The 24,624-nt window shown below is 46.1% G+C and overlaps 1 protein-coding gene across 1 annotated transcript in view; it reads right to left on the bottom strand.

Moving 5' to 3' along the window:
* MDGA2 (MAM domain containing glycosylphosphatidylinositol anchor 2) overlaps positions 1 to 24,624 on the bottom strand; it is a gene marked incomplete at its 5' end in the record, with an annotated part of 215,453 nt that overhangs the window by 74,512 nt on the left and 116,317 nt on the right. The gene's annotated exons all lie outside the window — the stretch shown is intronic.

The following is a 24,624-nucleotide window of genomic DNA, read 5'->3' as shown; positions in this document are numbered from 1 at the left end:
GAAGGGTTTCCAGCTGCAAGAGGGGAGATGGAGAGGAGATGGGAGGGAGAAATAGTTTGTTGTGAGGGTGCTGAGCCCCTGTGCCAGGTTTCCCAGAGAAGCTGTGGCTGCCCCATCCCTGGCAGTGTCTCAGCCCAGGTTGGATGGGGCTTGGAGCAACCTGGGCTGGTGGGAGGTGTCCCTGACCATGGCAGGGGGTGGCAATGGAGGAGATTTAAGGTCCCTTCCAACCCAAACCATCCCATGATTCTGTGAACTCAGGAATGATCAGCACACAACCTCAGTGACTCCTCATCAGCTGGTGACAGGAATGTGCACAGCCAAAGCATCACTTGCTCCTTGTTTTCTGATGAGTACTTGAAGGTCTTTCCCAACCTTAGTGATTCTTTGATTCTATAAAATACCACAGCTGGGTGCCATCAGCTCTAAGCAATGATGTCTTTGCACCATGGTGTCCAAAGTCCCAGAGCTGCTTCACCCCTGTGATGTTTAACCCAATGTTATCCCTCAAGGGCTCCTTCACCCACACAGCCCAGGAGGCTCAGCCCCCCCTGAGCCTCTCACAGCACCCACACTCCAACACACTGGGCTTTCTGAATAAAGTTTAAAACAAACAAACAACAAAAAAGAACATATAAAAGCCTTGACTTGCTTTAGGTCCACTCATAAGGCAACAATGATGGGACAGAGCTTAAGCAGTGATGATGCTGTGTTGAATGAGGGACCTCACTTTCCTGTGGCAGGAGATGAAGTGCAGAGAACTCTGCACTCTCCATCCTGGCAGCTGCCATGAGGCTTTGACAAATATAAATAATCATATGTTAGTCTTTTTTATCCACTCAGGTGGTAGTTTTGCTGTTCCAGGAAGCATAAAATGGGCCATTTCCCCATAACTTGAATTAAACTGCACCTTAAATAACTTAGATTTGCAGCCACCAACTCTGACAGACTTTTGATTCCAGCAAAATACAAAATAAATAAGACATAGAATTGCATGCAGTGTTATGCAAAAACCTAACTTCACCCTCCTGTCTGCCTTTGGATAACAATCATTGCAGAAGCACAAGGGCAACCTGGGCAGGATAAGAGAATCATGTTGGCACTCAGCTCTTGTCAGCTCAGCTCTTTAGATCAGGGAAACGGTCTGAAAAACGTGTGTGTTTGCAATGGGATGCAAAGCAGTGAGTGACAAGACTGGGTGGCTCTTTAAAAGACACAATAGTTTGGTTTTTTTTTAATTTTTTTTTGAAAGAAAGAAATCCTGAAATAAATCCGTGAGAAAGAAATCCTGAAAAGTCTCCTGGGCCAGTAAGATACATGAAGTCTTTGAATCCCTACTAAAAGAGCTGCCTTACTGACAAAAGCCATAAAATTAGAAAATCCCTGATGGGCCCAGCAATAAACCCAATCTCCACAGAGTCCTCACCATGCTCCTCTCAGAGCTCTCTTCCCATTACCTCTCCAAGAGCATCTTGGTCTCAGGTTGGTTTTGGTGGCTCCATTATAAATATCAATCACCTTCAGCCTCTTTATATTTAATTTTCTACATAATAGAAGCTGTAAACAGATTCCTGGGGCTCCTGTAAATTAGGACCCAGAATTTCACATGTCCTGCTGCTCACCACCTCCTGCTTAGCCAAGAATCCAGCTAACCACAGAATACTTGAAGGAAAAAGTTTGGAGATCACAGTGCAAAGACATCATTGCTTAGAGCTGCTGACCCCCAGCTATGATATTTTATAGAAACAAAGCATCATTCAGGTTGGAAAAGACCTTCAAGATCATCAAGTCCAACCATAATCCACTTACCACAACCTCTCACCCAGCTCCTGAAGCACCACAACTAAATTCTGCTGGAACACCCCCAGGATGGTGACCCCACCACCTCCCTGGGCAGCCCCTTCCAATGCTTCACCACTCTTCCAGTAAAGAATTTTTTCCTGACATCCAGATACCTCCTGCTTAGACAAGAACCCAGATAACCACAGAATACTTGGAATTAAGGTAAATTTTGGAGACCATGATATGAAGGCAACACTGCTCAAAGCTCAGGACATCCACCTCTCACTTCTGTAGCTGATTGTGACAATCACCATGAATCTTGTCTCATGATCCAAGTTTGGGATTGCTGGGAGAGAACCCCCATGATTTGGCAGCAAAGGGAGCAGAGAGGTGGTGAAGAGCATCAGGAGTGGGATGCAGTGATGAGCAGAGTGGTGCAGGATGAGCAGATAATCTCCCAGGACAATTACCCAAGACAGGGATTCTCCATCAAACTATGAATAAGAGATGATGCAGAAGCTGCTGACTCAAAATCCCCTCACTCCCAGCCTGACCATTCCTCTCTGGAGGTCAAATCTCATATGGATTTCTGTAATCTTGATGCCAGATTCTTAACTGCTCCACAGTACAGCTGTGGTTAGCTGCCAAAAATGGGCCAGAAATCCTGAATCCTCATCACCACAAGCCTTATCCGTTGATAATATCCCCTAATTTTGTGTCACTGGAACATTTCATCACAGCACACCCATTCTTTGAGCCCAGACACAGAATAAATAAATACAAAAGAAGATAAATCTGTTATTAATGTCTCCAGCCTAAGCCATTCTGGGATCTTTGCCCTTCCAATACAACCCAGCAGCCCCTTCCTCTGCCCTCACTCTGCAATCTCCACACTATTCTGCTTCTCTGATAGTTACCCAAGGCAGCAGCTTTGCAGGGAATTGATGGTTTAAAGCTGAAGGCTTATTCTTGGGGAAGAAAAGATGTCAGATCCCAGCTTCCTTCTAAGGGAGAGCTCTTTAGCTCAGCAAGCCTGCTCTGCTTTCCACAGATTATCCTGTTTTCCTCTAAACAACCTGTCTAACCTGTCATACTTTCCAAATACCTTCTAAATCATGATATAAAAAAGCTATTGGAGAAACCACTAACCAAATTTACTAATATTTACCCACACTGAGTCATTTCTCCACCCTGAGAAGGAAGATCTCCAGTTTCCCTTTCCATTTCAGCCCTGACAGTTCCACATCCATAACCTCTTTATCCCTAAAACCTTCACCTTCCCAGCCAGCACCATAATAGACTTTTAAATCCAGGTAAATTTTCACCAGCTTTGATCTGGATGCAGGTTAGCATAGAGAAAATACAACCTGAGGATGGTTAAAACCCATCTGCCTGAGGAGCCTCTTGGCCCAGCATCCTCCCTGGGTCCTGGAGAGCAGAGAGGGCACTGGAGAGCTTTGAGACTTTCTGAAACTCCACCTGGGGTGTGTTAACCAGCCTTTAATGGAGGAGTTTGCTGTCATTTTCTCCCATTATTTAGAGGGACATTTAATGTTTAAACATCCCAAATTTGTCTCTGGTTTGTAATGATGTCCTCCCTCCCTCTTTGGTTTGTTTTGATGTTTCCATTTCTTGCACTGAGCTCAGTAATTCTCTGTTCACCTCTCCACAGCAGCTCTTCCTTAGTGACTTTTAGCATTTATTGGTATTCAGTCTCCCCTCCCTTCTTCCCCTGGTTTATTTACTTATAAGATACTTCAGACTTATAAATAGCTTTAAAATTAAAGTTTCCCTTGCCTTTAAGGTCAAAATAGTCTTTAAAATACAGAATTGCCATCTATCCACCACAAACAGATGATACCCAGTGACAGAAAAAGAAAATTAACTTTGGTTGCTCATTTCAGAGTTCCACTTTTGCAGGTAATAACTTTAATGGGAAAGGAAAGGGATGATAAACACTACAATAGTGTTGTAGCCAGAGTTTATTTTTCTAAGTTTTTTTTTTTTTATTTGTTTTACAAGGCAGTGACTCCACAGCCAGTGAAGGTGCTACTGTCTCAGCCATCTTCTGAGATGCTCAGAAGGAAACTTACTCCCTAGATGTTTGGAACCTCTATGTGTTTAATTCATTTGCATTACCTCTTCCTCAAGGCTTTAGCAATTTGATTTAATTTCCTTTGCTGTATTTATTCCTATCTTGCATAATTCCAGGAGTAGTTTTTGAAAAATATGTATGCAAAAGCCACAAAGAGAGTACACAGTTCATTCCCTTAAACAATTATCTCTGGGATGCAAACAGTCTGGAGTTGGAACAGGCTTCATATTAATGGTTCATGAATTTTTTAGCCTTAGCACATTCATGTCTTGGGGATTATTAAATGGAAAATGAAGGCTCCCCAGCTATCAAGAGGAATGAGAGTGAGGATGCTTGTTTGTTTTAGAGCAGACAGCTCCTCTTCACGGCACAGATCATATCATGGTCTTTATTGTAAGATTTGTTAAGGAGGAAACACACCATTCAGTCCATTTATTTTGTCTGTGTGGCCTTGAGCAGAGATGTTACCTGCTGATTTGCTCTCTCCAACTCACATTTTAGCCTAAGCAAATTAATTAGTTTTCCTCTCCCACCTCTAGCAACAGGAATGAGCACAAAAAACCCTGATGCCTCTGCTTCAGCTTCTCTTGCATTTGTTGCCACTTTCTGTTTGGTTCCTGAAATAGGAACTTGCTAACAAGAATCTATGGCAGCTATGGAGAAGGAGTAACCTTGGGGTAGGATTTGCACTACAGAAAACAAGACCAGTAAATGATAAAGCAGTAAATGATGAGTGAGAGCCTAAATGAGACCCCATCTTCTCAGGGGCTGAGGTGAAGCAGGGACCAGACCAGGTGCCTTGCAGACCAGGCTGGGATGGAGCAGGGAGGTGGGGACCCTGCCACCCAGCCAGAGACTGGTGCCAAAGTAAGACATATTTCAGATGCCAGTGAGGCTGAGACAATTTAAGCAAGTGCTGTTTCCAATAGCTGATTGAAACATATTGTAAGTTATTTTATTCCCTAAGGGATGGGGAGTGGAAATTCAGAGTCATTCTGGCTTAACAAGGCAGCCTTTCCTCTTCCCTTTCCTTAAGTTATTGAGGGCATGTTTGTCTGGGAGGGAAAGTTCCTTGCTAGGATTTGTATCCTGCCTGGTAATGAAGGCTTGGGCTAGGCACTCAATTTTATTTATTTGGGGTTTTTTTTTCTTTATTTTGTGCCTGTGCTTCTGCTCCATCGTGCCCAGGCTCTGAAGATTGCTCTCAGGAAAATGTGTGTGGCATTTCTATCCCTCCCAGCAGAGGCAGCACTTCATCTCCCAGGACACATCAACCAAGTCTTTCACAGGTTCCAAAGCAGATCTCAGATATTACACTGCTGGCAATGGAGCTTGTGTGCTTTTCTAAGCACAAAATGATTCATTAATACATCTGCTTACACACACCAGCATCAGTCTGCTGCCTGCTATGTGCTTCCATAGATCAACTGAGGCAAGAGAACATATATAATGTCTATGCAAATATTTTAATGGGTTTTACCTTCCTCTAGTACCATTTGTTCTCAACTTAAAAATCGGCTCCAGCTCTGCAGCCTTCCTCAGCACACAGCTCAGAGAAGCAGGCAGGCAGCAGCCCTGTCAGGACAGCTCTGGTTTTCCTATTTTTTCCCTATTTTTTCTATTTTTCATTTCTGATTGTAAAAGGCTCTTGAACAACCCCCCAGGCTGTCAGGGGTGAGGGTGCAGTGGTGTGGATGGAGGGGTTTGCTTCTCTGTTAGGGAAAGATCTGAAGCCCTGGAGATCCAGGGACAGAAGAGCTGCTGGGCTCCCCATCACTGGGTGGTGGGGGCTCACAAAGCCACTTAGTGCCACCCAATGGCACCCAAAGGTGCCTGCTGCTCACCTTCCTGGGCAGGACAGCACTTCTGGGGGCATTGCTGGGGACTGAAATCTGAATTTGTCTGAGAGCAGCAGCAGCAGAATGCAGCAAGATTGGATAAGATTGGCAACAAAACCTGCAAATGCCATGAATTCATCTGGTGCAAAGGAAAAGCCAGTTCCTAAGGAAGCCCAGTCCAACAGAGCCCAGTCAAGTGGTACCTGTCAGCAAGGAGACCCAGGAATGATGTGACCATTTCCCAGTGCTCAATATGGGTGCAGACAGGCAGGGATGTCCAGAGCTGGCTGAAGGGAAGAGAGCCAGGGAAGCCTCCATGCAGGGGGCTTGAGAAAAACATCAGGACCAAAGTCCTACAAGCAGTTTGGGACAACTCAAGGCCAGATTTGTAATTTTTTTTTTTTTTTTTTTTTTTTGCTCTGGAGGTTAAAGATAGAACAGAGCCAGACCCAATGTGCCTAGGAGGGGCTGTAAGAAGCAGTGGTGGGAATGCAGCCTCCAGCAGATCAAGGGATGCTGAAACATGATGACTTTATTCATCTGCTCTGCAGGACTCATTACCACGCTGGCAAAAGCCTTACACAATTTCCACCCCACCACAGTCCTTATTCCCACATCTCTCCATCCCCCCAGCAGCTCTTTCCATCTGCCTCCAGCTACTCTGAGGATTATTTTCATATGCAATTGCAAACTAAAATGAAATGGCTTTTTTTTTTTCTTTTTTTTTTTTTAAGCTTTCCAGCTCTTGACTTGGTTTTATTTAAGGCAGTAGGAAAGAGAACACCACCAAAAAAATGAAGACAAAAAAAAATCAGAGCAGCTTCCTGGCTAATGTGGAGAAGCAGCCAGGCTGATGGTAAGGTCTGGAGAGCATCTCCATAACCCCCAGTGCTCTCTTTTCCAAGGAATACCCAACTGGCACCACCAAACCACTCCCCAGAGCCCAGGACCCTTTCCCCAGGAGGCAGGAGAAGGAACAACATCCTCACCTCTCCATCTTTTCCATGGAGACCTGCCCTGGCTTCCCACCATCCCAACCCTTCTCCCAGTGCCATACCCAAAGCTCTCAGATAGGAGATGGGTGGAAACACTACACAAGTCTAGACTGGGAAATTATTTAGTATTTACAACTCTCCAGGGATGTATAGAGGCAGAGCATGATCGCCATGAAAATGCCTCCAGCAGCTTCCAGGAGCAGGTGGAGAGTGGGGCATCCCAGCTCCTGGAGCACCTGGAGCACCCTGGAGCATCTCCAGTCTGTGTCTTTTCAAAGTCAAATGAGCACTGTAGTTTTTCTAGATGAACAGAAACAAAAAATTCACACATTTAAAAAAAAAAAAAAAAAGGAAAAAAAAAGAAAAAAAAAAAGAAAAAAAAAAAAAAAGAAGAGAAAAAAAGAAAAAAGAAGAGAAAAAGAAGAAAAAGAAGAGAAAAGAAAAGAGAAAAAAAGAAGAAAAAAAAAGAAGAGAAAAAAAGAGAAAAAAAAGAAAAAAAAAGAAAAAAAAAAGAAAAAAAAAAAACAAAAGAAAAAAAAAAAAAACAAGAGCCCCATAGACTACAAAAAGGCAATATGGTTTCAAGCCAAGCAGTGTGGGGTTTGGTGGCAGAATAGAGATTGGGACCTAAGATTTCCTTGGTTCCCATAGTCCTGTGAAGAACAAGTGCATGGGTACTTAAAAAAAACCCCAAACCAACACAACAAAAGAAGTATAGGCTCTATTTTGTGAAGAAGTTGAGAGATGGTAATCATGCTGAGGAATTAGGCAAAAAAAGGATCATGAAAATCCCTTGGAGGCAAAGGGGATCTTCTTAGAATGCTGGCCATACAAATCTTGCTCAGTGTTTTAAGCAGACAGAAAATTCAATATTTACTGTTGACAACCTTGTGGTTTTACTGGGCTGGGTGTGGAGGTGACTGAGTGAAACCTGATGGTAGGACCCAGAGAAGACCAGACCAGAAGACCAGAACATTTTGGGAACGTGGAGCCCACAATTATTCTGAGCCCCATGGAAATGACAAGAGGAATTTTCCAGCCAAAGCCCAGACCCAGATATCATAACCTTGGGTAATGGATTTATTTCAGTGAAGTGAAAACATCAGGTCCAGAAATGGAAAAAAACCATCTGCACATCTCCTGGTAAGTGACACTAGAATTGCAGACCCAGCCTGGAACTGTGCATCACCAACCAGCCCTGTGCCATGTCCATGCACATTTGCTTTCCAGAGGCCACACCACCAATTTTTTCCCAACTTTTTGGGCCAAGGGACAACCACAGAGCTTTGGAGTTTCCCTTCAGTGTGGCCAGGCAGGAGCAGTGCTGGGGAAGGATGGGGACATCCTGCTGGGACCATCACCCCCAGGCAGGGCAGTGCTAAATGAGCCCTCTTCCTGAGGCACAGCTTTGGTAATTAGCACTGATTAGCATAGAATCATCATGGTTGGGAAGGACCTTCAAGATCAAGCCCGACCATCAGTCCTAGACCTTCTTAACCACTGAATCATCTCCTGAAGCTCCACATCCACCCGTTTTTTGGACATCCCTGGGATGGTGACTCCACCACCTCCCTGGGCAGCCTCTTCCAACGCTTCCCCACTATTAAAGGTGGCAACACCCAGCCCAAAAACTGGAGGAGGGAACACCCACCACATTCACAGTGCTTATCAACCACTGCTTTTACAACGTACTTGAAAAAGACCTTCACAAGAAACTTGGAAAAATCCACACCTACCACCAATTACTGCATTCCCATCAGTCTTTAAAAACCATTCCTTACTCAGGACTCAGGGCAGGTGCCAGGCTGGAGGGTTCATTAGAGCTACAGCTCCAGATGGCACCTGAATATCTGCCCCAACCTCCTGTTCAGTGTTATCTTTCCCAGATATCCTCATATTAGGAGGTAGCATAAAGGGGAGTATCTTTCAGAGTCTCTTTTCTTCTTAAACACTGTTGTAAGAGATTAAAAACCAAACCAAACCAAAGAAAGATATCTCTATTTGGAAACAAAGAAGGAAAAGGGACACAACTATTTCAGGTATATTTTCACTACAAGAAAATGTGACCAGAATCACAGCATTGTCATGGTTGGAGAAGTCCCCTGGGATCACTGCCTCCAGCTGTCACCATCACCTCCAATAAAATATTTTTATCAATATCTGCATCACCCACTAGAGCATGTCCTGAGGTGCCTCAGCTACATGGGTTTTAAGTATTTCCAGGGCTGGTGACTCCAGCACCTCCCTGGGCAGCCTCTTCCATGCTCCCTAGTAAAGAAATTCTCTTTAATATCTGATCTAAACCTCCCCTGGTGCAACTCGAGGCCATTTCCTCTGCTCCTATCATTATTCCCTTGGGAGCAGAGCCCAGCACCCACCTCCCTACACCCTCCTGCCAGGGAGTTGGAGAGAGGAGCTGCAGAGCCCCCCAGCAGCTTAGAGGTTTATTTTCAACCCAACAAATCCCCAAGATTTAAACATGAAAAAAAAAAACCCCAAAAAACCCCCAAAAAACCCTAGAAAAGCAAACAGGTAACATCTTCAGGAATTAACTCTACATCTTAACCCCTGCATTGCTGGCAGTGAAGAGGCATCAGCTGTGCCTGCAGTCTCCTGCTTTCCTGTCATTTCCCTCTCTCCAGGCATCCCAACCCATCTGCTTTCCCTCTCTTGGTCCCATTCCCAACTCTCTGGGGCAGGATCCGAGCCCTGCCACTGCTCACAGCCCAACCCATGAAATGTCACAGCACTGACCAGCACAAAAATATCCCCCTGCCAGCCCAGAAATGCTTGGTGTTGCCAGATCCAGTTTCTAAGTGGTAGAAGAAGAAGGAGGAAGGAGGAGCAGAGTATGGGGCATGCACAGAGCTCTGCCAGCCAGGAGGATGCTGCTGGGGATGATGCTGAGGAGGATGCTGTTGGGTTTTGGTTAGAGAGGTGAATTTCTCAGCCCTCCCCATGTACAAAGAGTCAGCCAACTAAAAATCTACTTGTATTCTCTAGTTTTTTAATAAAAAAATAATTTATAAATATTTATAATATTTTTTTTAAGTAAAAAATACCCTTTTCTCCCGATGAGGCTGAACATCTGCAGAGTATGTTTACTGCAGCTCCAGAGAATGCTTTATCTGACCAATAAATGAAACCTCTGAACCCTTCTGAAGCCTCTGAACCCTTCTGAAGCCTCTGCCCTTCCGGAATCAGAGAATGTCAGGTTGGAAGGGACCTCAAGGATCATCTGGTCCAACCCTTCTAACGTTTTCTGTGCTTCTCACAAGCCTGGAGGCAAAGGGGGTTCCTTAGGTCTCCCCCCAGAGGTGTAAGGAGCACATCCAGGCATCTCCTCACTGAGAACAAGGTGAGGAATGAGGGATGAGCAGAGCTCGGCCCAAGCTGCAGCTTCAGGGTGATGAGTGAGCCTCTGCCAGGCCCCTCCAGGGTGCCAGATAGAGAGAATTGGGGAGGGAATAAGATGTGAAAATGAGGAAGCTCCTGTATCTAACTCCTTTCAGAGAAACACAGTGGTGAGCAGATCATCTACTTTGGGTTTTTTTCCATCATAAACCAAGTTAAATAGCAGCTTTCATCAGTGGTGGTCAACAAGAACTGACAGCTGAATGGAAAATTGACTTTCTCTCAATAATTTCCTTGCTCATCCAGCTGCTATTTTCTTCTTAGAAAACCAGGATCAGTTGAAGCTCATCACTTTCTAATTAGTCTGCAGCTGATTTTGTTTAAAACCAATAGTGCTTTTCTATATTACTGAATGCTTGAACACTTCTGAGGAGGAGGTCTAACAACAGATTCTCCCAGAAAAAAAAAATAAAATGCAGTTTTCTGCTCCAGGACTCCTATTGCTGTGACTGAGCCAAGGCACCTGGGGCTGGAGTTCAGGGAGAACTGGAAAGGTGAGAGAAGAGGCCTGAATCAGCAGGAAAAAGGACACCTCTTCCATTTATCATTTTGTCCTGAGTGCCAGGCAGCATCCCAGAGGAGGAACCCTCCCAGGGACATCTGGCAGAGCTGGATGGCAGAAAGGAGTGAGCTTGGGCTCTCCAAAGCACCAGGGGATGCTCCCAACAGAGCTGGGAGCCAAAGCAGCACCAATCAGAGCCTCTGATACTGAGTCATGCCAGTGGGTAGAATGCCAGACTATGGTTTGGGTTGGGAGGGACCTTAAAGCTCCTCCATTGCCACCCCTGCCATGGTCAGGGACACCTCCCACCAGCCCAGGTTGCTCCAAGCCCCATCCAACCTGGGCTGAGACACTGCCAGGGATGGGGCAGCCACAGCTTCTCTGGAAAACCTGGGACAACCCAATCTTTCAAAGAAAATTTTTTTCCCAATTTCCAAGATAAATCTCCTCTCTTCAAGTTTTAACCCATTTTTAACCATTTCCCTTTGTCCTCTCACTACACACTCATGTAAACAAACCTACTCCAAGCTTTCTTGTAGCCCCTTCAGATTGCTCTGAGCTCACCTGGGAGCCTCCTCCAGGCTGAGCAGCCCAAAGCATAGAATAATATTAATTCCATTTAGTGCAGGGAGAAGGTGATCTCTCCCCTCCTGGATGCCCACACCAGCAGCCCTGCCACCAGGTGGTTTTTATTCCATGTTCCTTGCCCATCACCTTCTCCACAGGCTGGAGATGGACTCACAATTCACCCAGACAGGTGACAGCATGTGCCAGACTCAGCTTGTGATGGAGAATTCAGTTTTCCAGCTAATCTAAATTTCAGACCTAACAAGGTCTAAATTTGAAGTCAGATGGATTCTGAGCTGGATTTCAATGTAAAGTTTTTTCTTTTTTTCCAATTTGCATCCCCTGGCTACAGACATTTGCTGGGACTGTCCTGGCTGATGCTTCTTGTCCAGGTTTGGCTTTGTGACAGGACACTGGGTTTCCTGGGAATACTGAGCAAGCACAGCAAGCAGCACCCCTGCTAGCCTTGAGTTTTCAGATTAAACACTGGTGCTAAAGCACCTGGAACTTTTGCAAGTCAAAAACGTACCAATGAGTAAACAACCAATAACTTATGAGCAAAGCTGCACCATGAAATCTCCCCCCGTATCTGCAAATCATTATTTGCTTTATTTGACTACCTGCAGCAGGAATGGGATCACTGAATAATGATGAGCCCTTCTAAAAACCACAAAATGTATAAAATCCAAAGTCTTTCCAATAGCAACTCCTCTGCTGCTGATCTTCATTGGGCTGTGCTGCTGTTCCCTCTATTAGTATGAAAACTGTAATGCCTGGAAATATAAATCTGAACAATACCCTGGCAACACTTTTTAATCTTACCAGGCAGCAGGAAGGAAGCAGCATCTGAACTTTTCCCAGCTCTCCCTCCCTCTGCACAGCCAAGGTGTGGATCCCAAATTTCTCTCCCTCCTCCCCAGGATGGGAACGTCTGGAGAAGCAGGGACCCACCAGGGACACACCAGGGACATGAAGGCTTGGCAGAGAGCTTGGCAGGGTCACCATCCCCCTCTGCTGAGTTCAGTTTTGGTTCCTACTCCATAAAAAAGATGTGGACAGTCAGGAGAAGGTCCAGAGAAAAGCCCTGAGGATGATCAGAGGACTGGAGCACCTCCACATGAGGAGAGGCTGAGAAAACTGAGTCTGTGCAGCCTGGAGAAGAGAAGGCTGAGGGGAGACCTCCTGCCCATGATCCAGGACTTCAAGGGGGGTCCAGAGCAGCTGGAGACTCCCTATGGACAAGGAGTCCCATGGACAAGACAAGGGGCAATGGGCACAAGTTGCTCCTGGGCAGATTCCCATTGGACACCAGAGGAAAATGTTTCCCCATGAGGACAGTCAGAGCTTGGAATGGTCTCCCAGGGGAAGGGGTGGATTCCCCCACTCTGGAAAGTTGGAAGTCTCAGCTCCAGGGGGTGCTGAGACATCTCAGAGAAACAAGAAGATGAGAAGGGTTGGAGCAGAGGGGCCTTGGGGGCCCTTCCCACCTGACACTCTGGGATTTTAGGATTATTGTAAAGCCTTTTTCAGCTGAAGAGATATTTCACATGAACATTATCTGTCAGCTCTGCAGGAAGGACTGAGCTGTGATTAGCTTTTCTTTTAGTTTTGCTGGCCACACTCTTGGTCTCCAAGTGTTTTAGGGACCCAGCCATGAGACTGCAATCCCACAGCAATGTTGTGATGCCAGACAACAACTGGAGGTGTCTTCTCTTGGAGCCATCATGCTGGATGCTGCTGCAAGCCCTGGGAGATGCCTCCTCTTGGAGCTGCTCCCCACCAGCAGCTGATGGGCATCAACCCCTCTGTCTGTGTCAGGTGGGAATGAACACGTTGGGTAAAAAAAAAAATTGATCTGAAGATCTGATAAACCCCAGGGAGCTTGTTTTAAATTCAGATATGGGGAAAAGATTTCCATACCTGTCTCTTGTCCTCCCAGGAGCAGACACCAAAAGGCTTAATTATATGGAGATCAACTCAAAGCAACATCTGAAAGGACTCCTACCAGAACCTGCTTTCTATGGCACATCTATTGTCACATCTCATTCCTCCAGACCAGAACTACCCAAACTGCTGTTGATCAAATCATCCCCTTCCCTGCTGCTAAACCCACGTTTTTTCCTCTATTCAAATCTCCTCAGAAGCCTTCTGGTTATTTACTTCATGAATTCAACTTCTCAGTGGGAGACAAACTCAAGATGTGATTTTTACAGAATGTGTAAGCAGAACTACCTGCTCAGACCAGGGAACTGTTGTGAGAAGAATATTTAGGCACCAGACTTGCTCTGTCTCCTGTGCTCTATTTACTTTTTCTCCCTGCTCTACCAGATGTGCCCTTCCAGCTGTTGGGATGAACTCTCTCCTCAGATCACAAAAAAACCCCAAACCCTGCTGCCTGCCTTGCAAAGGCCTGAAAGGTCTCTGCTTCTCCTCCTTAGCTGAATTCATCATATTTCAGAAATGTGTTTTCAGCAGTTATTGCAGGAGAAGTCACAGAAATCCCAGAATGTCAGGGGCTGGAAGGGACCCCAAGAGATCACCCAGTCCAACCCCACTGCCCCAGCAGGATCCCCCAGGGCAGGACACACAGAACACATCCAGGGGGGGTTGGAAAGGCTCCAGAGAAGGAGACTCCAGCACCTCTCTGGGCAGCCTGGGCCAGGGCTCCCTCAGCCTCACAAGGAAAAAGCTTTTCCTTATGTTTACACAGAACCTGCCCTGCCCCAACCTGCACCCACTGCCCCTTGTCCTGTCCTGGGGCATCACTGAGCAGATCCTGGCTCCATCCTCCTGGCACTCACCCTTTACACAATTCTATCCATGAACGAGGTCACTCCTCATTCTCCTCTCCTCCAAGCTCTTCATCTCATTGGAATTTTTCAAAATGCCTTTTTGTACGACTTTTTCTTTTTTTTTTTTTTTTTTTTTTTTCCTAAAAAATACTGGACTCAATATCTCTCTTCTGGAATTTCTACAATGGAGAAACAAGCCCTGAAGATGCTGTAACAACAACAGCACTGGGGCTGAGGCCATCCCAGCAGGAGTGCAATGCCAGGGCACCATCCTGCACAAGGGACAGCACTGGATTTTTCCTATTTCTCCTGTGTCATCAAAACCAGAACAGAACCAGCAATGCCACATCTCTTACATCTGTCCCCCTGCCCACCTGAGCAGACAGAGAATTGTGGTGCTCATTCTCCCTTGAGTTTCTCCCTACCACCCTGGGCCAAAACAAGACCCAGCAAACCACCAGGCTATGGAGGAGGAAAAATGGTTCCTGCATCCTGGCCAAGACCCAGAAATATCAAATTGCCTCTGAGAGGTTCCTGTGCAGCTCAGCACCCAGACCCTGGAGGGATTCCTGCTGCTCACTGAGGACAGGGTGATGGCCCCAGACTTCAGTGCAACTTGCTGGCCTCAGGAAGCTTTTATGATTCTAGAACCATTCCCTGACTATGATTTGCTCAGTGAATGAGGCTTTAAAAACAGATCTGCCAAGAGAACTTTTATGCAGATGGTGATGAAGTTTTTTTTCAGCCTTAACAATCTATAAATATAAAGCCTTCCCGTTGGAACTATCATCACTTTTCAGATCTATTATTCTCCCAGGAGCTACATTTAAGCCTCGTTATTGCTCAGTTAAAGCCAGGAGTGCTGCAGAGCTCCACACCAGCCCAGGAAAAGCTCCACGAATCCAATGTTGCTTTGCATTTACTAAAAATACCTTGTGGCTCTTAATGCAAGATGCTAACATCTCCCAACAAGTGCCTTTTGTGCTTGGCTTTTGGATAAAAGTAAAAAGAAAGAAGATTTGAAAAGCAAAATAAGACAAGTAAATAGCATCAATTCTAGATATGTGTGATTTGGGAGGAAAAAAGAAAAAAAAAAAAGTTAAGTTCTGCCATTGGCCTCCAAGCCCTGGCAAACAAATAAAAGTTCAGGACTAAAGCAACAAATCATTCCCAACAGCATGTACTTTATAATGAAATCTTACAGAGCAATTTGCTGGTAATTTATGTCATGTGGCAGCCAGAATCAACCACTTATGCTTAATTTCCAACAAATTAGAAGTGTCCAGGGTAGTAATTGTACCTGTGAAGCAATTCCTTCCCATGTAATACATGTATGTGGGCATCAAGACACGCTCGCTGGAATCCAATTCCTACAGAAAACCCCCAGGCAGCACCAGGGTTTTATTTGTGCTTTGCCTAATAGATCCTCTCCAGTGAATGAAGATATGCAAATTTTTTGATCACTGGGAAGATACATTAGGAGAATTAAAATGCAATGCCTGCATGAAAATTAAATGGGGTATAAAAATAGCTGCGACGGGGCCTTTCTAATGACTTCCCTGGCAGATGCAGGCATGATGAATGAGGCCCCAATAATGCCTCAGATGAACTTCATCACCAACACATCAGTTCATACTGACAAAGAGGAAATGAATGCTCCTGAGACACCTCCACCCAGGACTAATTGAACACACACTGTATTAAGTTGCATCCTAAGCACTTTGGGGAGGCTTGGTGGAGGCAGAGGTGAAACAGCACCCAGACCATCCTGCCTGCTGGAGGAAGGGGAGTCCTGCTGAGCTCACCCCAACAGCCACCCCCATGGACACTTCTCAGTCAGCCAGTGGTTGGGTGACTCCCTGCCATGCCCAGGGACACCTCTGATCCAGCCCAGGTTGCTCCAAGCCTCATCCAACCTGGCCTTGAACACCTCCAGGGAGGGGGCAGCCACAGCTTCTCTGGGCAATCTGTTCCAGAGTCTCAGCACCCTCCTGCTGAAGAACTTCTTCCTCAGCTCCAGCCTGGACCTCTTCTCCTGCACTTTCCATCCATTTCCCCTTCTCCTCTCCCTGGACACTGAGGAAAAGTCCCTCTGCAGCCTTCCTGGAGGTTCCCTTCAGGTACTGGAAGGCAGCTCTAAGGTCCCCCTGGAGTCTTCTCTTCTCCAGGTTGAACAATCCCAGCTCCTCAGCCTCTCCTCCTGCCAGAGCTGCTCCAGCCCCTGGATCAGCTTTGTGGCCTCCTCTGGACTCATCCCAACAGGAACAATCCTGAAGGACCACACATGGCCCAGGCTGCTCCCCAAGAAGTGATGGGGAGAAGTGATGGGGAGAAGGATGCCACTGCCTTGGCTCCAAAATGCACCAGGGATAAATCAGAAAAAAAGAGGCAAAGGGGCAGAGCAGAGAGATGCCAAGGGAGGAGCAGAGGACACCTGCAAACACCTGGTAGCAGATTTCTCCATGATGTCTTGCAATAAAAATCATTTTTTTACCTGGACTGAGGAGGCAAACAGATGTTCTGAGGAGAGTGGAAAACATAGAACTGTGAACATAAAGCAAGTGTATGGACTTTAAACAGCTCAGAATAATGTTTTTTGCCCTACTGCTCTGGACAGTGTTTGCACCAGCCTTTATTTGGCTTGAAACAGGTATCAGTTTCTTCATTTATATTCTTTATTTCTCTTCTGGACAAGGTCACTTTATAACCAAATGGGGTTTTCTTTGTTGATCTGTAGCAAAGGCTTACAATAAGAAAACAAATTTCTTTTCTTTCTCTGCCAAGGCTGTCTCTGTCCTTGGGAGACTTTGGGTCATTTCATGTGCAAAATTACAGCATTAAACTACATTATGCTTGCACCTCTGGGCCAGGTTAGGCTTTCATCTCCTCTAGAGGTTGGGCCATGTAGCAAACATCAGAGAATAAAGTCACACTGAAGCAACTGAAGAGGAACTATTATTTTTTTAAGCAGTCAAGGCCAATGCTTTTAAATTCTGAGGTCAGGGATTTGAACCCTAGAGAGGGCTCAGACTGGGACTCTGTTACAGAGGTGGAAAATGAGGGGGAACAGGCTCCAGGCTGCAGCACAAATTGTCTTGCAGGTTACACAAGCAACTTCTGACAAGTTAAAAAGAAAAGAGAAGAGAACAATGAATGCCAAAACAGAAGAGCTCAGAGACACAGCCCCAGCAGGACAGGGCAGGGTGGGGATTGAGTGGAGTTGGGGTATTTCCAGCCCTGCCACTTCCCTGGACCACTCAGTGCCCCCTGAGCAGCAAGAGGCAGAGGAGTTACCCTCAGCTGAGGCTGGAAAAGCAGTTTTGGGCTTCTTTACCCTGAATGATTTGGTTGCCCTGTGTTCAGTAGACCTGAAATGGTGGCACACAAGTGAGAAGAGGTGGAGAAATGGTATGTTTGGTGCCTATAGCTTCTCCTCTGCAAGATGGACAGGATGCTGGTGGAGCAAACCCTGAGGAAGCCACAGAGATGATCAGAGGTTGGAGCAGCTCTGGAGCCAGGGAGAGAGTTGGGGGTGTTGAGGCTGGAGAAGAGAAGGATCCAAGGAGACCTTAGAGCACCTTCCAGTGCCTGAAGGGGCTGCAGGAAAGCTGGGGAGGGACTGGGGACAAGGGCAGGGAGGGATGGGATGAGGGGGAAGGGTTTCCAGATGGAAGAGGGGAGATGGAGAGGAGATGGGAGGGAGAAATAGTTTGGTGTGAGGGTGCTGAGCCCCTGTGCCAGGTTTCCCAGAGAAGCTGTGGCTGCCCCATCCCTGGCAGTGTCTCAGCCCAGGTTGGATGGGGCTTGGAGCAACCTGGGCTGGTGGGAGGTGTCCCTGACCATGGCAGGGGTGGCAATGGAGGAGCTTTAAGGTCCCTCCCAACCCAAACCATTCCATGATCCTATAAACATCAGATTGGCAGAGCCTACACCACTTTTCTAATTCCACCCATTCTCTTTGCTCTTTTTACTTGACCTGGAAGACACAGAACAGCTCAGCCTGGCTCAGCCTGCAGGAGATGAGAGAGAACCCTTCTGGGAGAAGGGATATCCAGATGATTCCATGGTTTTATTCTCTGTGAGAGGGATGGGGCCAACTGCCCAGGCTCAGTGCCCTGTCCAGTACTGAGCAAGCAAGGCAGAAAGGAACTGCCTCAAAGATATTAAGATCATACAATTTTAATGAAGAAAAAAACCCTGCAGCTTGAGAAAGTATCAAGATCCCATTAATGGCCTTGCTGATGGGAAGAGTGGAGCCCCAGCTTGGCTTTATTACCCCCAGGAGGGTGCAGAGGGCACACAGTGGGCTCAGCACTGAGCTCTAAGTGCTGGAAAACATCTTTATCAGAGAAAATAAAAGCTGGAGAAGAACCCAAAGGAAGCTGTGCTGCGTGTTTCCCTCCTTAGGAACTGCCTGGTGCTTTAATGTAACTCCTCACAGCCCAGCTTTTACTGATTCTGCTGTCCTCAGCCTCATTAGGAGCTTCCTAATGACAGCTCCTGAGTCCTCTGCCAGCTCCAGGGACCCAAAACCAGCCTGAGCCCTGCTCAATTAGCTCCATGCTCCTGGAAGGTCCCCACTAATTAATTTTTTTTACCACTGTGGCATCCCTGAAAAGGGGGGAACTCATCACCTGGAGGTCTCAGTGCATCATAGAGCTCCTTGGGGCAGTTTCTTCATGTAGCTGCATTTTCTTAAGGACAGAAAAACCCAAAACTTGGTGATGCCACTTCTTGGCTCTCTGAGAGGCTGTAATTTGGAGGTAGCACTTAATTAGTGAGCTTTTTGCTCTGTCAGGATGAAAAAGGATGGAAAATGGTGACCTTTGGACACTTGTGATAAAACTCATGGGGAAACGAACAAATAAACCAACTCTGAAGCTCTCAGGATGTTTCAATGTCTGTAATTCAGAGCAAAATCCAGGCATCTGCTTCTGAAGCTTTCTGAAGAAAACTTCAGTTGTTTCCACCTCCAGCACTTCAGGTTTGAACAGATCTTTTTTGCTTGGAAAGGACCTCACCAAAACAACCATTTAGGCTGTGCCACCACCTTTGATCCTACACATGAGGACCCCAAAAGCTCAGGTTGCCCAAGCCAGACACTGAACTGGAAACAGGATTTCCAGCTTGTATAAAAACTTACTCATGAAACAATTCAGAAATGGTGCCCAGCCAAGGGGATTTCTCTGTGAGGTCAAAGCCTCTCTCTAAGTCAAGTAAAATATGAGCTTTGAAATCCTGCTCTCTGATATTGCATGTAAATATCCTGGCCACTGTCCTGGGGTTTGGTCTGAGTCTTTCTGGAAGACTACTGAGAAAAAAGGAAAAAAAAAAAAAGGAAAAAATAGGGGAAAAAAAGGGAAATAGAGGAAATAAATAGAAGTTTAAAAAACAAGGAAAAATAGAAGTAAAAAAAAACGAAAAAAGAAAAAGGAAAAGAAAAAATGGAAAAAGTAGGAAAAAAGGAAAAAATAAAAGTAAAAAAAAGAAAAAAGAAAAAGGAAAAGAAAGAAAATGGAAAAATAGAAAAAAAGGAAATAAACAGAAGTAAAAAAAAAAGAAAAAAGAAAAAGGAAAAGAAAAAATAGGGAAAAAAAAAGCAACAAAACTACAAAACCAACCCAGAAATCAGTTTCTAAAGCTTTGGTGACACTTTAATCCAGTGCCAGTCTTTGCTTTGAGAAGGGAGCTGTCTGAAAGCATCCTGTTAGATCATCCAACGAGCTGGGGGCTACAACAGCTCTGCCTCTGATTTTGAACATCCCCATAATTCAGTGGAGAAACAAAACAACACAGACACTGAAGAACATTTCTCTGGTGCCCTCTCTGATGAAATCTGAGCTGCCTTAAAAAATGAAAACAAAGGAAATGAATCCCAAGACCTGCACTGGAGAGCCCTGAGAGCTGAGGTGGCCACTGGAGACCCCCAAGAGGAAATTAAATCAGTGGTGGGTGCTCTGTACAACAGGACTGCTCAGCACCAACCTGCTGGGACTGGGCTTTGGGTTTGCCTTGAGCTGACCTGAATAAATGTTTTGGGAAGAACAGACACGAGAGAAAGCAGGGATGCAACAACAAAACCTCCCCAGTTTCCTTCCCCTATCCACCTGAGGGTTTCAGAAAGGAGCAAACTATTTCCCAGCAAGAAACCTCAGCAGGGATGAAGGCAGGAGGTGAAGTGGAGACAGCAATGGGATAAAAATGGAGGGGAAAGCTGGAGATCTGGGAAAGGGCACATGGCAAATGGGGTGTGAAGCACCCAAGCAGCTGCCCCCATCTCCATCCCCATCTCCGTCAGCCCATCTCCATCAGCCCATATCCATCTCCATCAGCCCATCCCTATCTCCATCTCCATCAGCCCATCTCCATCAGCCCATCCCCATCTCCATCCCCATCCCCATCTCCATCCCCATCCCCATCTCCATCTCCATCAGCCCATCCCCATCTCCATCAGCCAATCCCCATCCCCATCTCCATCAGCCCATCCCCATCTCCATCAGCCAATCCCCATCCCCATCTCCATCAGCCCATCTCCATCTCCATCAGCCCATCTACATCTCCATCCCCATCCCCTTGGACACCATCCTGGGTCTCCCAGCTGGGACAGCTCAAGGTGGGGAAGCAGCAACTCCTAAATCCTGCAAACAAAGGTTTCTGCCCATCCAAGCCAACCGAGTCCTCAGTTCAAAGCCTGAGACTGAAAAAGAGACTTCAAACACTCCTGCACCTTTATTTAAAAAAAAACCTTTGCCTTGGTCTGCTCCTTGAAGGAGGCAAAGTTGTTGGCAGCAATCAGACCCCACAGGAGCTCAGTCCTTTATCTCCTCCTCCTCCCACATCCTTCCCACCCTCCTCATCTTCACACACAAAGGCAGCTGGGGAGCTGCTGCTGGAATTTTTTCCTCTTGTTCTGTTGGAGATGGTGGGATGAGTGCTTTGAGTTGGCTCAGCTGTTCCTGAGGATGCAAAATGTCCTTGCATCAAATCAAGGGCACAGTGTTTGGAGGATGTTGCCCCTTTCCATCATCCCCTTGTCTGAGTTGGCTCAATATGGGGAGAAAGGAGATTCCACTTCCTTCTGTGGCTCTCAGGTTGTGAAATACCAGGGAAAAAAACCCCAATCAGATGCCACATAGAAACAACACCATCACTGGAACCCAAATATTCCCATGGTGCAGCCAGGCAGGTACATGTCACCCCACTCCTGGGCCAGCATCTCCCCAAAAGGCTCAGCTCAGCTTCACACCCCTGGGCGGCCAGAGCAGGAGTTACAAGAGCTAAAAAACCAAAAAAAAGCCCAAAATATCCCATGGCTTCTCTGGGGCTGAGCCCAAAGGACTCTGTGCTTCAATGGGCAGCATGAGAACCCTCTGTGAGCACTTCTGCCACAACCCAACAGCACCAGAACCTGGTTCTGAGAGCTTGTTGGGGTTTTCCTAGTGCTGGGAATAACTGAATTCCCCTTGGGAAGGCTGCTAAAAAGACATCACCATCACCATCCCTGGACTGGGATGCAGATTCAGTTTCAAATAAATCAACAAATGCACAAATAAACCAACAAATGCTTAAAGAAAGAACATCACCTCTGTTTCTGGGGCTTTTTTGTGCAGCTAGATTTTGTCTTCTGTGTCCAGCAGTTTCAGGCAAGAAGGGAATAAAGTCCAGCATTTAATTGGTTTCCTCCTCTCACAGGATTCCATAAAATATTATGTTATTTCTTCTTAAGTCTAGGGTTTTTTTCCCAATGTTTTACAGCTGATTGCCTTTTGTTTTCAGTAAATCTCTGGATTGCTATTCTCTTTCTTCCAGCAGTTTCCTCCACTGTTCTAGTTCATCCACCCTCTCAACCAATTTTATCAAGCTCTGGTTTATCTCCAAAATTGAATTTTCAAGGTTAGTGAAGAAATATGTTTTTTTTTCTCTATTTTCCTTTTCCTCCCTTAACTCTGCCAGGGCTTCTGTTGGATGCATTTTGAAGCTCTCCATAGTTAATGGCAGTGCTGGGGTTATTCCACCTCATTGCTATGACAAATATCCTGGCACCTCCTTCCTGCATGCCCTGAGGTTTCTGCTCTTTTCCCACCATTCTCCTCCACAAATCTTGCCTCTCGTTTCAGCTACAGATGCACCACAAATCCATTCCAGAGATACCAACAAGATTTTTTTCACTGGGAGGGAAAACATCTCATTTCAACCCATCCCATTTGCAGCCAGCTGAGAGCCACGATCTGATGTTTGAAAGCTGAGAGAAGGTCCCATTCCAGTGAAAGTGGAGCAGGGACAATGAACTGCATCCTAACACCTGCCTTAGCACCCATGACTCAGAAAACCTCTGGACAAGATCAGAATGTGAGGATGGGCGTCCATCAAAAGTCAATATCTTAATAAAATAATCTTTATCTTAAATAATATCTTAAATATAAAATATAATATATCATGTCTGAAATATAAAATTATCTTAAATAATGCAAACAAACCTTACAACCTATCAGGTTGGATCACACTGACTCTTCACCACTACAAGTGTAAATGATTTCCAGGAAGGAAGCAGCTTTTTAGGTGCATTTTGACCTGTTGCACACCTGCAGAAGCAGAGAGGAACAGCATCTCTGATGCTCCTCATCATTTCCTCATTTCTTCCACCTTTTCCTAATGTAACATCCCATTTCAAGTGGTTTAAAAGCTTCTCCTCTGAGCAGCTCATCTCTTTGCAATTGAGAAAAAAAAGCTTGGACTGCTTTGAATCAGGCAGAGGCAGTGGTAATGAATAGGGCAGGGAGGGCTTAAAATCAATTGACCTTGCCATGGCAGCCAAATGTCTGGTTTTGGGAAGCAAAACAGCACCAGTGTCACCCAGAAGCTCTTCCCTCTGATCTGGAGAGCAAAAATCCAGCCCAGGTCTGCAGAGAGCACATGGAACACACATGAAGATGAGTTGGGGCTCCTCTGATTTCCCTGGTGGCACTTTGCAACACCACCAACCTCTCTCCACGTTTTCACTGAGTTGTAAAGTTACACCCCACAAAACCCAAGCTTTTTCATTCCTTTGGTGCAGCAGGGTTTGCTAGAAGAGCTGACCCTCACCAGAGGTCAGAAATAATTCACACCAGCAGGCAGAACCCAGCTTAGAAAAACCTAAAGAGTCCAAATGTATTCACACTGGAGGGGCCTGGACAAGCATCAGCCTGAAACCTCTCAGGAAAGGTTGTGGGGAAGCAGGAAAGTCCAAGCAAAAAAACCAGTGACAAACCCAACACCTCCCTTGAAATCAGGGTGGGAGGAGGAGCTGGGAACTACAGCCCAGACACCTGAATCTCAGTTCCCAGAAACATTCTGCAACAAACATCCCAATAATTTGTGAGAGCTTGGAAGATAACACTGAGATGAGTAACTGTCACTGGGGATTTGTCAGCAGCAAATCATGTCAAAACAACCTAATTTCCTTCTTTGAGAGTGTAAGAGAGACAGATGGCTGAAGAGAAAACACTGCAGCATCTGAAATCACTGAAATCCCTGCATCTTGGCCTGAGCCAAGCATCTTGGTGTTGCTTGCCATGAAATTGCCATAAGCCCTCTAGAGATGGGTGCCCTGGTATGGGATGGAAATGATGGGACAACCATGCTCACCTTGCCAGAAGCCCTGGGTCAGCTTCAAGGGTGGCATCACCAGAGTCCAGGCTCCATCCAAGCCAGATACTTGGACAAGGAAAAAGAGTTTGGGCAAAGACAGAATGGAGAACCACCAGGTGGGAAGGGGGGCTGCAAAATAACACCTTGGATTGACAAGGACCACAGCTGATTAACAACCTCATGATGCTGTGCATCAGGCTGGGGTGGAGGAAGGGGTCTACAGAGGTACCAAAGGGTACCAAAGAGAAGAGACATGAGATTGTTCAGTGACTGACAGCTTCTTCACTGGTGAAAGTGCTGGAACACCTCTCCCATGAGGACAGGCTGAGGCAGCTGGGGTTGTGCAGGCTGGAGAAGAGGAGGAGGCTCCATGGAGTCCTTCCAGTGACCTTCCAGTATCTGAGGGGCTACAGGAAGGTTACACAGGAAGGAGCCCCTGTGTGCAAGGGGCTGGAGGGATGGGATGAGGGAAAATGGGTTTAAATTAGAGAAAAGTAGGAACACTGTCAAAGTTTTCAGGTGATGGCACCTTCCCTCTGCATGGAGCAGAGGAGAGAGATGAAAAGGCTTTGAAAGATGAAAAAACATCAGTGCATGTGGAAAGAGGGAGGAAAGGGAAGGGAAAACATGGGTTAGATAGTTTGTATGGAGCTCTGGATTATCTGGAGATAACCTGGAGAAAGTGGAAAAAGAGTGGAGAAAGTGGGATGTTGTGTTGTGCCAGAATGGAAGTGACTTGAAAGAGCTTCAGTACCTGCAGGGTCCTACAGGAAGGTTGGGGATGGACTGTGTGCAAGGGGCTGGAGGGATGGGATGAGGGAAAATGGGTTTAAATTAGAGAAGAGCAGCTTTAAGTTGGATGTGAGGAACAAGTTGTGTCCCCTGAGGGCAGTGGCACAATGGCACAGGGTGCCCAGGGAGGGGGTTGAGGTCTCATCCCTGGAGATATTCAAGGTGAGGCTTGAGGAGGCTCTGAGCAACCTGATCTAGGTGAGGGTGTCCCTGATAC

This window comes from Calypte anna, chromosome 5A (assembly GCF_003957555.1).
Source record: "Calypte anna isolate BGI_N300 chromosome 5A, bCalAnn1_v1.p, whole genome shotgun sequence".
NCBI lineage: Eukaryota > Metazoa > Chordata > Aves > Apodiformes > Trochilidae > Calypte > Calypte anna.
Note: the sequence above shows the minus strand (reverse complement) of the source record. Positions and strands in the feature narration are given on the sequence as shown.